We start from the raw sequence: 18,337 nt of genomic DNA, 5'->3' as shown, positions 1-18,337 counted from the left end.
TTGCATAACCCACAGGATATGTTTCCCTTTTTTAATATCTTTACAAAATTTCATTAAATCGAAAGAATAAAAAATACTACCATAATTTAAATAAAATTTTAAGACTTTTTTAAAGAATAACATTTTCCCGAAAACTCAAAAATAAACCCGCAAAAAATTCCGAAATTTCGAATTTGCTATAACTTCATCAAATAATAACCGATTTTCAAAATTCAAACTGCAATCAATAGAAAAATAAATTTCCTATCTATTGAATGTCTTATAAATTGCGTAACTCTAAGGATATAATTACAAAAACTAAAATAAATCCCTTATTTATACATGTATCTTTAAAATTCAAATGACATTGTGTTCTATATATCCAAAGGTCTTAGTTTTTATAATCTTGAAACTATAAAAGCACTTATACACTTAAAATTACAAGTTCAGATATTGATAACGAAATCATAAAAACACTTATACACTTAAAACATACTTAAAATTACAAGTTCGGATATTGATAATGGAATCTTCTGCTAAGCTCGTTCTCTATAGAAAACAATGACTTCTTAAACTCTGTCCACTGATCATAATTCAAGCTGAATAGAAAGCTGTTAATATCAAAAACTACTTGAACTTCGGTTTGCACATTTTTTACAATTACATTGAAATTATTAGTAAGTATTGATACGGATAGCATCTTAAACAGATGGAAAGATTTCTTTGACGATTTGCTGAACACAGAGCCAAAAATTAATGTGCGTGGAGAAAAGGAGATACACACCGCAGAACCGTATATTCCAGAACCCAATCGAATAGAAGTGGAAGCCGCTATAAAGAAATTAAAGAAACACATATCTCCTGGTGTAGATGAAATTCCGGCCGAGTTAATTTTAGCTGGAGGCGAAAAATTGTGGAACAAGATACACAAACTCATTCTCCTTATCTGGAATAAGGAAGAATTGCCACAAGAGTGGAAAGAGTCAATCATTGTTCCAATTCACAAGAAAGGCGACAAAACTGACTGTAATAATTATCGAGGCATTTCTCTTCTGTCAACATCCTATAAAATCCTTTCAAATATTCTGTTAGCAAGATTGACCCCATACGCAGATGAAATTATTGGAGATTATCAGTGCGGATTTAAACGAAATCGGTCAACTATCGACCAAATATTTACCATTCGCCAAATACTCGAAAAGAAGTGGGAATACAATACCCCGGTACATCAACTATTTATTGATTTTAGAAAGGCTTACGACTCGGTTAGGAGAGAAACATTATACAACGTTCTTACACAGCTTGGAATACCGAGAAAGCTAATTAGATTAATTAAGATATGTTTAAGTGAATCCCAAAGTAAAGTCCGGGTAATAAAATTTTTGTCCACGAGCTTCCACGTCGAAAATGGCCTGAAACAAGGAGATGCGTTGTCGCCATTATTATTTAACTTTGTGCTGGAATACGCTATAAGGAAAATCAAAGATAGCAACCAGGGCCTAGAGTTGAACGGCATTCACCAGGTTATGGCGTATGCTGATGATGTAAATTTAATAGGGGATGATAGGAGAACAGTAGAAAGAAATGCAGAGATCTTATTAAACGCTTGCAGGGACATGGGTTTAGAAGTAAATGCAGAGAAAACTAAATACGTGGAAGTGCGTCGGGACCGTAATACGGCAAATTGTGGAGGCATTAAAATATTAAATAATACTTTTGATAAAGTGGATACTTTCAAATATTTAGGATCAATATTAACAGACGAAAATCATATTCACGAAGAAATTAAATGTCGACTAAAAGCAGGGAATTCGTGCTACTATTCGGTTCAAAATCTCTTGTCGTCGCGAATTCTGTCGAGGAATTTGAAGCTTAAAATATATAAAACGATAATCATGCCTGTTGTTCTATATGGTTGCGAAACATGGTCGCTTACTCTGAGGGAAGAACATAGACTGAAAGTATTTGAGAACAGGATCCTGAAAAGAATATTCGGACCTAAGAGGAACGAAAATGGGAATGGCGGAAGCTTCATAACAAGGAACTACATAGTTTATATGGTTTACCCAACATTGTTAGGGTCGTCAAGTCTAGGAGGCTTAGGTGGGCAGGTCATGTAGCTAGAATGGAAGAAAGCAGAAACGCTTTCAAAGTCTTGACTGGTAGACACATAGGAAAACGACCATTAGGAAGACCTAGGCGCAGATGGGAGGATATTATTAACATGGATCTCGCAGAGATAGGAATACAAAGTAGAAACTGGATCCAATTAGCTAAGGATAGAAGTCAGTGGAGAGCTTTTGTGAACGCGGTACTGAACCTCCGGGTCCCATAGGCCATAGAGTTAGTTAGTTAGTTAGTTAGTTAGTTAGTAAGTATTAATTTCTTTTGAGGATCCATTCTATCCACTCCATTTTTTACTTCTGACGACATATTTTTGGTCATTTTTATTATTTTTTGGATTTACAAAACCGATCCTCATTTGAAATTTACATACAGAACTCAACAGTTGGATAATTATCTTTTAAACCAGTGTATTTGATTTTTATTCCATCTTTAACGATCTCATCAATCATTTTATCTGTTAAGTGTTTTGTAAATCTAGGTGGAAGAAATACCTTAAACTCTTCACATTCAACTAAAATGCTCTTTCCAAACTTAGTTTAAATCTTTTCCATTTTCGCAGTCTTATATTCTGTATCTAATTCTAATTCTCTTAATCCAATAACTTGTTTTTGTTCAAGACTTCCAAGCTTGTTTAAAAAATCAACGTTTTTTGCCATATTTATTATATAGAATTTTTTCTAATAGTCTCGAATTTCGTTAGGTATGTCATTGATTCTGTTAACAATATCTCTTACATTTTCATCTGTTAATTCTCCATTCATGAGCTTAATTACATTAAGCTCATCTTTAAACAGCCCAATTCGATTCACCATATTTTTATAATATTCTTTCTTTGAAGCTATATTAAACCGTGTTGATAGACCAGTGATAACAGCAGAAGCCGAAGCAAATGCAGTTGTAATAATTGAATACACTGTAACAGGAATAAATACATTGATGAACCCTGTAGAAGCTGATAATAGAATTGATAACGTAATAAGAGTAGTATAAACACATTTTATTCTCTTGAACTTCCTTTTGTTTTTCATTAATAACTTCTCAAGATTTAATATAGTATCTTCAATTAACACAATTAAATTCTCACGTGGAATGTTATCTGGAATAGTCATTTTATTAAATAAGTTTTTATGATATTGTCATAAAACACTTACAAACTAAACACATGTAATAAACATATAATTGATTTATATCTTCTCAATTATTTTTTCTTTCTCAACATCATACTCGAAATTTTTCTTACCAATCATAACAACATAGCAAATTGTTTTATCTGGTACATCGCTTTCAAAATTAACAGTCAGTTTCAAATTAGTTCTATCACTTACAGTTACTGATTTATGCTTGCTTGTGTTAATTACGAACATCGGTCTATTTTCTAAAAATTCTTTAGGATAATAAAACATCTCAGTGTTTCCAATTGTAGCTCGCTTATATACCGTATACATTTCATAATCTTTCAAATACTTATGTTTTGCAAAATCTAAGTTTAAAGATTCTAATGGGAAAGATTCATTTCTAGAATTACGAAAATGGATATTCTGAACTTTACAATGATCAAAATAGCTTGAATCTCTTTCTTGATTATCATTTCTATCAGTTTGGAAAAAGGCAATCACAAAATTAGGCATATCAAATTGACTTGAGTTAAATTGTGTGGTTAAATCGAATTCTAAATACTTTCCACTAACAGTCTTCTGCAAACATTGATACGTGTTGAATGAAATAGGAATCTTTCTTCTTTTAACATATTAGATCTTAACAAGGTGGCATAGTTAGGTTCATAATTAACAATAGGCATTCTTAACTCCATATTTGTAATCTTAACTTTACCTGAATGCGGTTGATCATTCTCATATGTTCCATCCTGCTTTTTTGTTTTCCAAATAGCAAATGCGTTATCATCAGAACCACTTCTTTTAAATGTATATTTCAATCCTCCTTTCCACATAATATCTTTAAAATCTGAACAAAATCCTTGCAAAAGTCTTAGCAAAAACACTATTTCTTCATCTGTTCTTGCCCACGTAATTCCTTCCCATCTACATTCATCATAGTGATTTGCCTCTGGTTTTGAAATCGTACATGTGTTTACAGCTGTTGAAGTTAAACCAGGACAATCAATAATATCTAATATCTGTCCATGCTTACTAACTTGAATTTGAGAAAACAAATGTGGTAAGAAATTATTAATAAGTCTAATATTTTGACCAGTAGTATATTCTCCATCAGCATCTCTACCTCTAATTTCAAAAGTTACATAAATATCAGCATAATAAGGATGTATGAAGCCATCACCCACGTCAATATCAAATTCAATAGACCTGTTTGGCTTATTTAAATTCTCGATTGTTTTTTGATTAGGTTTAAAGGATTGTAATTCATATGATTCTATCTTACCCATATTTATTATAAAAATATTTATAATCGTTTTATGAATTAAGCCCATAAATTAAACCCATAAAACTTAAATATAACTTCTCCAAATATCCTTATTCCTATTCACCTGACCAATAATTTCTAAAAAACTATACCCATCTGTAAACATTTTTAACACTGTAATTGCATAAATGTCCACAAATTACCTCGTTAAAATGTTGTATACGGCTGCTATTGTACTCCATATTATGACCAAGATATTTTACGAGTGTTTTTGGCGAATTACCTCCAAATGAATCAAACACATACTTTCTATTTCCTTTTTTCCAATAACAAATCCAATGCGTTCCTATATTTTTAGATGTATCAAAATTAACAATACCACACTCATTCTTCCTTGGTTGTTTAGGCAATTCATCACTCATAAATACACCTCTAAACTTTCTTATCTTAAGTTTTTTAACAAGTTGTATTAGGTCTAAATTACTTAAAGGTTTAATTTCTTCTTTTTCTTTACTGTTTTGGAGTTTACGTTTTTTGAAAGCTTACAACCTTGTTTTTCTTCCACTGCTAAGTTATGTCGCTTTTGTTCATCTAATTCAATTTTATTCTTTTTTGCATCATCTACAGTCTTAGCAATAGCAGCCGCACCTCCAGCAACAGAACCTAGAGCACCTATTAAAGCTAAAATCGTTGGAATAGTAACCACCATAATGAACTTTATTATCATTTGTCTTCATTTTCTTTGTTTATTTTCTTAAGTTGTGGTATAGAAAGAGATAGAGACATACATTGTCCTTTACTTAGTTTTACTTCCTTTTGTTTGAGTTGTTTGTTAGTTTAAATGTGATCTATATTTAATTGTTTAAGCTTCTGATTAGGAATCGTAAATGTAAAACCTTTTAACTGCATATTTGTTATATAATTAAAAGCTTTTTATGAAAATTTCCATAAAAAGTATATATAAACCTAAACCAAATCTTACTTTTGTATTCATCACTAAAGCAGTTCCAAGAGCATGTAGTTTTTCAGTTATTAAATTAGCATCTTTAGCAAAAACTCTTTCCCAAGGTTTATTTTCTAATTCTTTATTTGCAATATGTCTTGATTCTGTATCTTTATTATCCCTATAGTATATATCATGTTCTTTACAAGCCTCATCTAATGGGTTAATACCTTCATCACCTCTCTCTAACCTTTTTTGAAGCTTCGTAAAAGGCCCACAAAATCTGAAGCCTGGTATATGTAACTCCGGTATTCCCTTCATGTTTAAAATCTTATTCATTAGTCCTTTCCCAAGCTTCTCATCATTCCAGAATCGTGGTGGTAACGTATTTAAGATCTTAGTCAAATAACCTATACCTTTTGGATCATTAGGTATAAATTGTATGACTTTAGAATTAATCATATCCATAATACCTACTTTCTCATTATAAAAGTTATCATTTCCAGATTTTTCTTCCCCATCAATAACAATCAAGCGATCAATCAGTTTTCTCACATCATCCATCCATACGTATTCTTTTGATAATTCGTTATATACCTTTATTCCTTCTCCAGATGTTGGTGTCTTTTTTGAAGGTGTTGTTGGTTTTATATATTCATCCCAAATACGTTTGAAAATCTCTTTATATTTTTTTACTTTTACTAGATTTTTGTTTTCTTGTTCTTGGATCATTATTATGAAATGCAACACTAGAATCAATTACTATTTGTTTATATTTTTCTAGATCGTCATCATTATAATTTGTTGGATTATGTTTTGTCAATAATTCCCATAAACCTTCTGTTCCTGTATAATGTCGATTATTAATAACTAAATCATCACCATGAATTTTAACTTCTGCATTTACTATCATATGTATAATTTTCCCATCTTCATCATATGGCTGTATTCCAAAACTTTTATCATCTCTAGTTGCATAGTATCTTGAGGCAATCTTACCAAAATGAGTTGTTGCTAAAGATTCTATTCCTTCTACTTTATATTTAATTTGTATTTTCATGTGTTTTATTTCTTCTTTTATAGGCGTATCACTTTCATTTATAGGACTATCATACATAGGCGGTGTTTCTAATAAGCTTGAATCCACTCTCGCACTTTTATGTACAACTGGAACTAACTCTTGAATTAGATTTTTATTTTCTTCTGCTACTTTTGATATATCATGCCCTAAATCTTTAATTGCATCAATAACAGGCTGATCTTGTTCTTTAAATTTCTCATACTTATTTCGATTACTTTGTTTAATTTCCTTAAATCTTTTAATAAGTTCTTCTTTTAACTTAATATACTTCTTAGCTTTATTAACATCCATTTATTATATAAAGAAAAAATAAAAACATAACATAACATAACATAACATAACATAACATAACATATACGTTTAGTTTACACTTTTAGAAATTCTTTAATTTTATTTCTATATTTACCATTATTCACCTTCCTAGTCATATCTATTGTTAAGAAACCATGTTTTTCACTCCAACACTTATTACATATTGATTGTAATTTTTCAAACGACATATCAGATGCAACAAATTCATCATATATATGTTTTAAATTTACATTGTCCTGTCTAAATATACAAAGAAAATTTAAGTTGTCCCTAATTAATTGTTTTGGTACTTTAGAATATGTTTGTCCAAGATAGAAACAGTTCAAACCCTTATGAGACCTCGAGTAAAATATTCTCTAACGTGATTTTGTTCTTCTAATATGAAATCATCAAATACTACCACAGAATAGTCCTCACATTCATCTAATGGAATAATCTCTTCATTGTTTCCTTTTACTATTGCTATTGTGTCTTTAATATTACGTTCTATATCTCGAAAAAGTTGTATTAAGTGTTGATATTTAGGTTGATTTAGACTTTTAGAATAGATATAAACATTTGCATATTTTAACCATTTAGGTGCCAACAAAAAATTATCAATCATTAACGTCGTTTTACCACAACCACTAGGCCCAACTATTAAACATCTTATATCATCAGGTAACAACTCACTATTCCTCTTCCTCTTCGCTGTTTCTTCTGTTAACCTTACTTTAATATCCCAATTATCCATATTAGTTATTTATAATATAATAAATGAAGGTATTTAATTTAAATGGTTATTCATCTGTATTAAACATGTCTTTGCACTACCCATTTGAAAACAATTTAGAAGTAGCTGTTGCAGGATTTTGCACAACATACTTAACTCCAAACATTACAGAAAAGAACAACAAATTAACATTTTGTAATAGTAACTCAAAACTTACAAAACAACTCATAATTCAGCCTGGTCAATATAGTTTACAAGAATTAGAAGAATATATTTAATCAAACCTTCCATATACCAACGATCCTTTTAAAAATATTCAATTTACTGAGGATAGAAGGAAAAATAGAGTTAAAATATTTAGCCAGCAATGTGATATAACCTTAGATACCATTAATACTGTATTAGGTTTTAGTGAAAAGAACTTGGCTGAAAAGATAGAACATGTTGGGGATAAGCCACCAAGGTTTAATCCGTTTAATACTATAAATATTCACTGTGATTTAGCAGAAGGTATGATTTTAAAACACAATGATACAACACACAACGAAACAGACTTAATTGCAACATTTAGAACAAATGCAGAGTTTAGAGAACCAATTATATATGAACCTAATGAAAAGATATTTTTCCCAATACATCACAATAAATTTAATAATTTCAAAGTTTCGATTAAAGATGAGAATGTTGATTTGATTGATTTTGGTGGAGCTCGTATAACTTTTTTACTTGCTGTTAAATACTTCAAATTATTATATAATAAATATGGATATTTTCGGGAATCTTAAAAGTAAGGTAAGTGATATTAGTGAAGAGCAGCTGAAACAGCCAAGGAATTTAGATAATGTTGTTAAGAATGAAGAATTTGAAAAATATAAAAGAGAAAATTATTACACACATCAAAATTTAATGAGTCGTACAAATTTTAAATCTGAACTAAATAAAATTTTCACAACAAATTATAGATCGTGGATTGATTTTACACAAAAAAGAATAGTTAATATAACTAATGGTATTGATCAACAAGATGCTATTACGTTAAACCAGCTCGAGTCAGTGAAAAGCGATATTAAGAACCATTTAGAAAGTGATAGAAACAAATTTGAAGATGTATTAAAATCATTAGAAGACACACATATAAAGAAAGATGATATTGAGGTTTTAAAAGTTGAATATATGCAAGAATTTAAGAAGACCAATAATAATGTTATTATTCTATTTAAAGCAAAAGTTCCTGTTTCAGAATTTAATCAATATAAGTGAGAAATATCATCCCAATTAAATACACTTACAACAAAAGAAGATTTCCAAATGATGAAGAAGGAAGCTTTTAAACTAATTATGCAAAAAGAAACTATAAATTTATTATGTCGATTGAGAACTAGAAATGTTCCAAATTCAATCTTCAGAATATTTAATTTATCTAATGATTATGAGTTTCTCTACAATGGAAAAATAATGCATATGGAATTAAGTTTGGATAGACAATTTTTAGATATATTTTTGAACAATACTTTAGTGGTAAATTTACCATTAAACATTAAAAAGGGTGATATAATTATGTTTCAAGCACAAAAAGTTCAGCTATGGTTGAAGGACAATCATTGCAAGTTATTATGTATATAGAAAGAGAACTTTAATGATTTTCTTTTAATAAATAATGATGTATTGTGTTAAGTGTAAGAAATCAACAGGTGCAATGAAAGGTACCATTAGAGTAGAAAAACAAAGAATAGGAGATATGTTAAGAAAGGTGTATGTGTTGTATGTGGTACTAATAAATCCCAATTCATTAAAAAGCCCGATTGACTATATGAAGGTGAAGGTATTAGAGAAGACATTGTAGAAGAAATTCATAAACCTGTAAGGAAAAACTATCCCAGGTTAAGTGTTATTGCTAAGGTATTGATGATCTTTGGCAAGCTGATCTTGTAGAAATGGATAGTGGTGTGTTAAAAGGTATTTCCAAAATCAATAAAGGGTATAAGTATTTGCTAACGATTATAGGTGTGTTTTCAAAATATGCATTTACTGTTCCTGTTAAAGATAAGAGTGGTAAGAATGTTACAGAAGCAATTGAATCAGTGTTAAAAGTAAGAAAACCTAATAATTTACAAACAGATCAAGGGAAAGAGTTTTACAATAAAGAATTTAAAAAGTTGATGGAGGTAAATAAGATTAATCATTACTCAACCTATAGTGGTAAGAAAGCTTCTGTTGTTGAAAGATTTAATACAACACTTAAACAAAACATGTGGAAAAGGTTCACAACACAAGGAAATTATAAATGGATAGATACATTACCAACACTAGTTAAAGAGTATAATCATCAAATTCATAGAACAATTGGTTTAAAACCTATAGAAGTTAACAAGAAAAATGAGCGAACAATATTGGAGAAAGTGTATAAGAAAGAATATTAACGTGTTAAACCCAATTACAAGTTAGGTGATTATGTTCGTATAAGTAAATCGAAAGGGTTATTTGAGAAAGGATATACACCTAATTGTTCAACAGAAGTATTTGTTATTAGTGAAGTTATTCCATCTAATCCACCTACCTATAGAATTAAAGATTTAAGAGAAGAGGATGTACAAGGTAGATTTTACGAACCAGAACTATTAAAGACGAAACACAAAGATGAATACTTGGTGGAGAAAGTGTTGAGAAAGAAAGGTCATAAAGTATACGTTAAATGGTTAGGATTTGATAAATCACATAATAGTTGGATAGATAAAAGTAATGTTGTAGTGTAAATATATAATGTCTTTTATGGTTATTATTACATAAAAGGTTAGTGTGAATAGTGAATCATTCCACTTGTGTTTAAGCTAAGATGAATAATGATTGTTTTAGTTGTACCCAAACTCAATCAACCTTCTAAATAAAGTAAAAGAAAAGTATGATTATCATGTGGATGGAGAAGAAGATGATGAGATATTTATAAATGTAAGGGTTATGTAAATATAACTTTTATGATTATTGATCATAAAAGCTTAACATTAATCTACACTAACCTAATTCTACATAAAAACGTGCTATCAATATCTAGAATAAACCGGGTTATCAATTGTTATTATTATGTATAACCGTTCTACACAAAGGACAAGTGTTATTATTTCCTAACCAGGTAACCATACATTCAACACAGAACACATGTTCGCATGCTGTTGTACACAATTCAGTTTTTGTTTCTTTGCATATTGGACATTCTTCTGAGTTTTGTATTAAGCGTAAACTTGATGAAAGTAACATTAGTTTGTTTCTAAGGCGATCGCTAACATGTCTATTCATTCTTAAGAATTGAACTATATTGATATTGTCTTTGATTCTCATTATAAAGCTTTCAGAAAAACTCCTATTCCAACAAGCATATACTATCTGACTTAAATTTAAACCTTTGCTTTCAAACTCGAGAATGAATTTTTCGCTTTTATCATCTAAACTAACATATGGCCAATAAACTTTATTTTGGTGTTTTCTTACATGTGTTTCATCTAGTTTCGGTGTAATAGCTCGCCAATTGATAAGAGAATTAAATTCGCTCAAGAAGGCTGTTTGTTCTTTTCTTTCAATATGACACTTTTTAGAAACTGCATCCCAACAGAGTTTATCTTTAAAGGTTCTTAGGAACTCAAGTGTGAGCAAATTTGTAGGATAAGAGATTATTTCCCAATATAAGTATTCTCTGAATTGTGTACAAAAATTAATAGCTTGTTTCTCTGTATACTTTGTCCAGTTATTTGTTTCAGTGAATGCAAGCCCATCAATCTCTTCTTTAACCCTGCAATACGCGCGCGAATTTTTGTAACGTGGATAGTCGCGCGGGCTACCACTGTAGCCTATTTGTTTTTATTTTATTATGTTGCCTAGCTTTGTTAATATTTCTGTCTCTCATGTATAGAATTGTTTTTATAAATTGTTTTAAGGGTTTTATACACAATTTGAGAAACATGTTTATTTTGAAAGCTGTGTATATACATAGAAGACCAACACCATTCATTTTTCAAAAGAGATACACGAATAAGACTGTAAAAGTTATCTGTAATTATCAATAAATGAACCAATCTGGCGCATTTTAAATTTTCCTTCATCTTAAACTCATGTGTTAGAATTCCTTAAAAATTAAGTATAATTTTTCAAAAAGTTTACAAAAATTACAGATAAAGGTATTATCCATAAAACATATACCTTTTTAGCATAACGAGTTTCTGGTATAAAAGTTTGATTACGATTTTGAATAATTTTACATATGCTATTTACACTCTCGTATTTTTCTTTTTATGTATCCGTATTCATGCCCTTCTAATTCTAAGCATGTTCTGCACACAAGTGGTGAGTGGTCAATCCACACATTCCTTCAAGCATTGATCACTCATCAAAAGCATCAAAATGTCAATAAGGGCTCGTACAATCTCGTCTGTAAGTTTTGCATCACGGTTAAATACAACTCTCAGTCTCAACACTGTCAATGTAAATATTGGTAGAATCAACCTTAAGTCTCAAAATGTTTGCATCTAAAAGCACTTCTAGGTATTCAATCTCCGACAACGCAGACCTACTCCCACCTTTAGGTCCTGGAAAACGAAGCACAATATTATGAGCACGAGCGCAAATATTCCGGGTAGGAGTGACTTTTTTTCCATTTGAGAATGTCTTTTACTACATAATAATTTACTTTAGAACTGTCTTTACTACTATTATCAACAGGTATCAGTGATTCCTGCCGCCGGAATTCTCAGTCATATCTTCTGAGTTTTCACTATTTCTGTGTCCGAAAAATGCAATTTTGTGGTCTCAAAATGTTAACTATCGCCATCTAGAAAACATTCCTCATCAGAATTGGCATTTTGCAAACTCATTGACCATCTGATCAACACTCAAACTATAACGAAAAAACCTTGACGCTTTGGAACATCCATGACATCAATAGTCGCGCGGGCTACAGATGTAGCCCATGAGACTTTCAATCAGAATAACAATGAGCTACTTTCGATTTTACATTTGACCACACAGTAAACACGCAGAATGATAGTTGATAGAAAGGTACACAGATACCCTTTGAGTTATCATCTCGAATTACTTTACGGCAAGGAAAATAAAAACGATGGGCTACAATAGTAGCCCGCCCGCGTATTGGAGGGTTAAACTCATTAAGAAAATCTTCCGTCATTTTTCGAGCATATTCATCAGCATAGTAATACCATCTTATATGTTGTCTTACATGTTCTTTATGTTTTAATACGAATTCTGGTTTTAGATGAAAATATCGCCCATACTTTGGTTCACACAATTTATCCCAGAAAATCATATCGCCATACTTATTAATAAAGATTTCGTGTTGAGTCAGATCTTTTCTTCTTGATAATCTAACCCAATCAATGTGTTCTTTGTGATTTTCAATAAAAGAAAGTGATATATTATGTTTAAATGTAACTGAATACCAATTTATCTTGTTTCTGAAAGTATGTAGAAAGTTATCGGATAAATCCTTTATTTCTGAAATTTGTCTCCATTCTTCGGCATTTCGATTATTAAGCACATCTATAACTATATTTTTACAAAGTGGATTTTCAAAGTAGTTTACGATATGTTCAGGATTTAATTCTTGAGCCATGTCTTTTATAAGTTCAGTTAGTTGTTGTGAACTTGTGGTAGTTGTTCTGTGTTCGTTGATTAAGGTTATTAGTTCTGCTTTTGTAAGCTTTGAATAACCTCGTATTCCCTTTTCTTTACATAAGTTTTTTAATTCAGCAACAGTATGTTTAATTAAACTCATAATTACTCTATCGTTTTATATATAAATTTTAACACTAGAATGCCCGCATTTCCGACATACCTAGAATGCCCAGTGGAACAAAAATGTTCCAATTCTTTCGATTCTATAGCAAATAAAATATATTTTTCAAAATCTTAATATTATATGCCTTAATCCGCTAAAAACTTCAACAGAGACGTATCGCATTATTCTGGCATTGTTGTGTGGCAGGAGAAGTGGGGGAGGGGGGAAGCAGGCTAGAGTGAAGAATATATGGAATTAAGTTCAAGTGCTTTTATACTATATGATAATTTTACGTTACATCTGAACTATATGCGTGAAGCGCATTTATTTGTTTTCTGCTAATATTACAAAAAAGTGTTTGCTAGGAATGATATTTTTTGAACTAATAAATGCGAAAAATCCTAACAGAAATTGAAAAAAACTGTTTTGTGGAAAGTGTTCATTTGAATTGCTACACCACCGTCCTCAAGGTGCAAACAGTATTATCAGTTTGCATGACATGCAACACATACAAATGCTTTCATTTCTTTCGCAGTACACTGTTTGCACACAACCTTGTTGCAATACGTACACACATTGCATGATCGTCCACAGCTCACTTTACACTTCTTGCGTACCTGATAACGCCTTCGTGTAGTTTCCGTAGAGCTGGAAAATGTTTATGTCCACGGTGCCTGACTCTTCTCTCTATTTCTTCCTATAATGTACCTTTCTGCCAGTTCCTCTGCAAGTTGCAAAATAAATTTGCGACGTTCAATGACATTTCCGGTGACCAGCTTGAACAGCACCCAGAAATTAATTGCTACCAGCTCCAGTAAGTTACAAAAAGTGTGTACAGGCCATCGTCGGCTGGCAAGGCTTCACAGAATATTTGCGAGCCATCATGTCAACTGAATCTACTCCACCGTCTACCTGAAACTGTTGTAATATATAACAGTTTCAGGTTTCTTTTTGCCATCTGCTTGCAGTTCCACTTGTGGATGCATTGTGCTCAGTATCATGACCCTTTTGTTCGCTTTTGCTGGTAAACCGTGGGGTAGTTGGTCCATCTTGCAACACCTGTGTGTAATGTAAAGGAGCCTTTGATTTTTTTCACAGAAACTGGAATCTCCCTGCGTGAACGATTCATAGTTCCTACTAGACTAGTAGAAGCAGAACGTACTCTGTTAGCAAGTGCTACCGAAGTAAAGTAATTGTCACACGTGACATTTCTGCCTTTCTTCAAGAAGGGCTGAACTAGTTTAATCGCAAAATATTCTGAAATTCTTTCCTCTGCCGGACGAAATTCATCCTTGCCCAGGTAGGGGAAGGTGTTTACTACATATTTTGTATCATTGTCCACGGCTACCCAAAACTTTTGCCCATATTTATCGGGATTGGACGGTATATACTGCGTGAAAGGACATCGCGCTTTCGACGGGGACAACTGTTCATCCACAGTTATGTCTTGGCTTGGTACATCTGTGAATTCTCCACGAACTTATACCATATTTCTGAAATATGACAAAATTTGTCTGTTTCCAATCTTGAGCTTCTCGTAGACTTGTCGTCGAATCGTAAGTACCTCAGAATCTCCAAGAACCTGTTCCTGGACATCGCCTTTTGGCAGAAGGGTACACCCCATTTCTGGGACCGTAGGAATGTACCTTGAAACCTTTTGTCCCTGTAGCACCACGAACATACATTATTGCAATAAATGCTTCTAACTCATCCAGTGTCATCGATCAACTTTCCTCTCCAGTTTGTCTGCGTGCTTCTTTGTTTTCTGTGTATGTCCGTATTCTATTCAACATAGGATCATCAATTATTAGGCGTCAAGAACTGGCAACCCTGTCATCAGCAATGTGATGTCGGACCTTGTTTTTCTTTAAGTACGTTTTGCTTAGCAATCCTACCACTTGCAGGATTACCTGGACGTACTACCTCCCAACGGGTACCATCTGGAGCAGTAATTGTCGTACCAAGTTGTAAAATGGACTACTCCCTTGCATTACACACACGCTGAATCGGAAGCACAGTTTCTCACATGTATTCGCTACCATCATCTGCCACACAATCTGACATTTGTGTCTCATCAGAACACTTTCCCTCACTCACGTTTGCTACTGTTTTGGTCTGTTGAAACTCACCTTGTGCATCACAGGCTCGTTTATGTGAGAAACAGGAGTCAGAGATGTGGTCACTGCATGATTCATGGAGATAAACTGCTATCACTTGACGACACAGGTATGAAGTTCTCGTCACCGCTGAGACTGCTGTATGACAAACCTCCCGAATCTCCCTCCGATAGCTCACGAAACATTTGAGGCATCTCTTCGTGCTTAGTCCTTTCTTTCGCGACATTTTCAAACACAAATTTCGAAAAAGTTGTGAATTGCAGAGCACAATCGACTGAAACTAACTGCACAACAATGACATGTCCAATGTACCGTAAACTTCACTTCAATTATTTGAGCCAAAAATCAACGCCTCATTCCCATCGACTTAATCAAATAGAAGTCATGACTAGCTGCACAACTATGACACATGAAACAAAGCTAATTACATAGTGCCTCTAGAGTACAAAATTTGAAACACCACATAAAGCATTTGTTTTCCTAGGTAGGCCGTCGAGGGGAAGTGAACGAGGGATGGGTGGTGTTGAGGGAGGGGTAGACGGCATTGAGGGGAGGGACAGGAATGCAAACAGAAGAGGGATAATGAACATCAGTGTAAAAAAGGGGGGATAAAATGTATCTTTCATGTACCTAAGCATGGTGGAACAAAATTGTTCCGCGAGCATTCTAGGGGTATGTGGTAATATCTAAAAATCTATAATTCCTACAAAGGTAGTTTTCTCGCAATCGCATCCTTTTTTCAAAAGATTAAAAGTCACAGAATACAATAAAAATCGGGCGGTAATTAATAGATAAGGACTGCAATGAAGATGATGGTGGAACAAAAATGTTCCGTTGGGCATTCTAGTGTTAAAAAATAATGATCATTTTTGCTAATTTTCTATATAATAAATATGAAGACACATTTTGATTTATTACATGATAGACTTAAACTAATTCATCATGATCTTAAACTCATAACAGCACTACTAGAGAAGCAAATACTGTTAAAGGAAAAAGAATTATTAATAATACAACAAAAACATCTGATTTGGATAGTGATGATGAATATAAATATGGTAGTGATGATTATGACGATGATGAATAAGTTTACAAAAAGATTTAATTTTAATATGTGTATATGTAACTTTGATGGGTTATTCCCATAAAAGTCGTGTTCTAATACAACGCGTAATATGTAGACAATGGCAGGAGTGTACAATGTTAAGTGTTGTATTAGAATATATGGAAGTAAAATAATACAAAAATGACTAGAAATAATCTGGCGAAGATAAAAAATTGAGTAATAGTAAGATTTTCTATATAAAACGATAGAGAATTATGAGTTTAATTAAACATACTGTTGTTGAATTAAAAAACTTATGTAAAGAAAAGGGAATCAAAAGATATTCCCGATTAAGAAAAGCAGAACTAATAAACCTTCTTAAACAATATGATGATGAACAAAGTAAAAGACAGATTAGAGATATATTCCCATTTAAACAAGAAGTAATTGAAGAACCAAAAATCAAAGTTGAATCAGTACCAATTGATGTAAAACTCAAAGAAACGACAATGAAATCAAGATTAGAAACATGGGAATTTACAACAGATTACAAACCACAAGATCCACTTGAACAATATATTACTGCAACATCTAAAGCTATATTAAACAATTTACAAATTAGCTTAAGTAAACATAGTTCATTAAAAGCTAATCTTTATATAAGTTGCACATATAAGAAAGGTAAAGAAACTCAAAACTTCTATTTTAACACTGAAAACCAAGAAATATATCAATCAAGTAATTTAAAAGAAGAAATAACTAAGATGAAACAAAGATTAAGAACAAGAATGGATGAGTTCCAAGCTAGAGGTTCTGGCTGGGCTCTTATAAACATTAACTTTTTACAACTAGCAATCGTCAAATATACACCATATAGAAGATCAACATACATAGAATTACCTAAACAAATTGAAAACAAAAAGGCAGTAATTAATGTAAAGAATGAAGATGAAAAATGTTTCTTATATTCATTATACAGAACCTTATATCCTACAAATTCACATTCTGAGGGAGTACCAAAAAATAATGAACTTTTGTTAAACTTAGAATCTAAATTAAAAAAAATATTCATTTTCCTGTAGAACTAAGCGATATTCCAAAAGCTGAAAAATTACTTGATATTTCTATAAATGTTTATGCATACGATAAAGACTATTCAATCTATATACTACATCACACACAAAACAAGCAAGAAAATCATGTCAATTTATTATATATAAATGAACAAAATGAAGATCAAGTTAAAACACACTATTGTTGGATTAAGGATTTAAGCAGACTAGTATGTACACAGTTAACTAAAAAGAGAGCTCGAAAATATTTATGTGATAGATGTTTGTTATACTTTTACTCACAAGACGCTTTAAATAAACATGAGCAAGATTCTTCGTTAAATGAGCCAGTAAAAATAATAATGCCTGAAGAAGGTAAATGTGTTGAATTTAAAAACTACCAATACACAATAAAAATGCCGTTTGTGATTTATGCTGATTTTGAATGTTTGTTACATAAAGTTATGGGTTGTGAAGAATGTTATCCGGATAACGAGCCATATACGAAAAAATATCAACAACATAAACCATCTGGATTTTGTTATTATATAATAAAGAGCGATGGAAGTAAAACTAATCCTGTGAGAACGCTGCTAATAAATTTATAAGACCGTTAACAAAAGAAGCTAAACACATATCAAACATATACAAACAAAATAACGAATTACCATTAACAAAAAGTCAGAGAAAAGAGTTCAATGAATCTAAATGTTGTTATTACTGTAAGCAGGAGTATACTAAAGAAAATCATAAAGTTAAGCATCATGATCATATAACAGGAAAATTTATAGCACCACTATGTAATAACTGC

The sequence above is a fragment of the Thermobia domestica genome, chromosome 18, assembly GCF_964235325.1.
Source record: "Thermobia domestica chromosome 18, izTheDome1.hap1.1, whole genome shotgun sequence".
Classification (NCBI taxonomy): Eukaryota; Metazoa; Arthropoda; class Insecta; order Zygentoma; family Lepismatidae; genus Thermobia; species Thermobia domestica.
Note: the sequence above shows the minus strand (reverse complement) of the source record.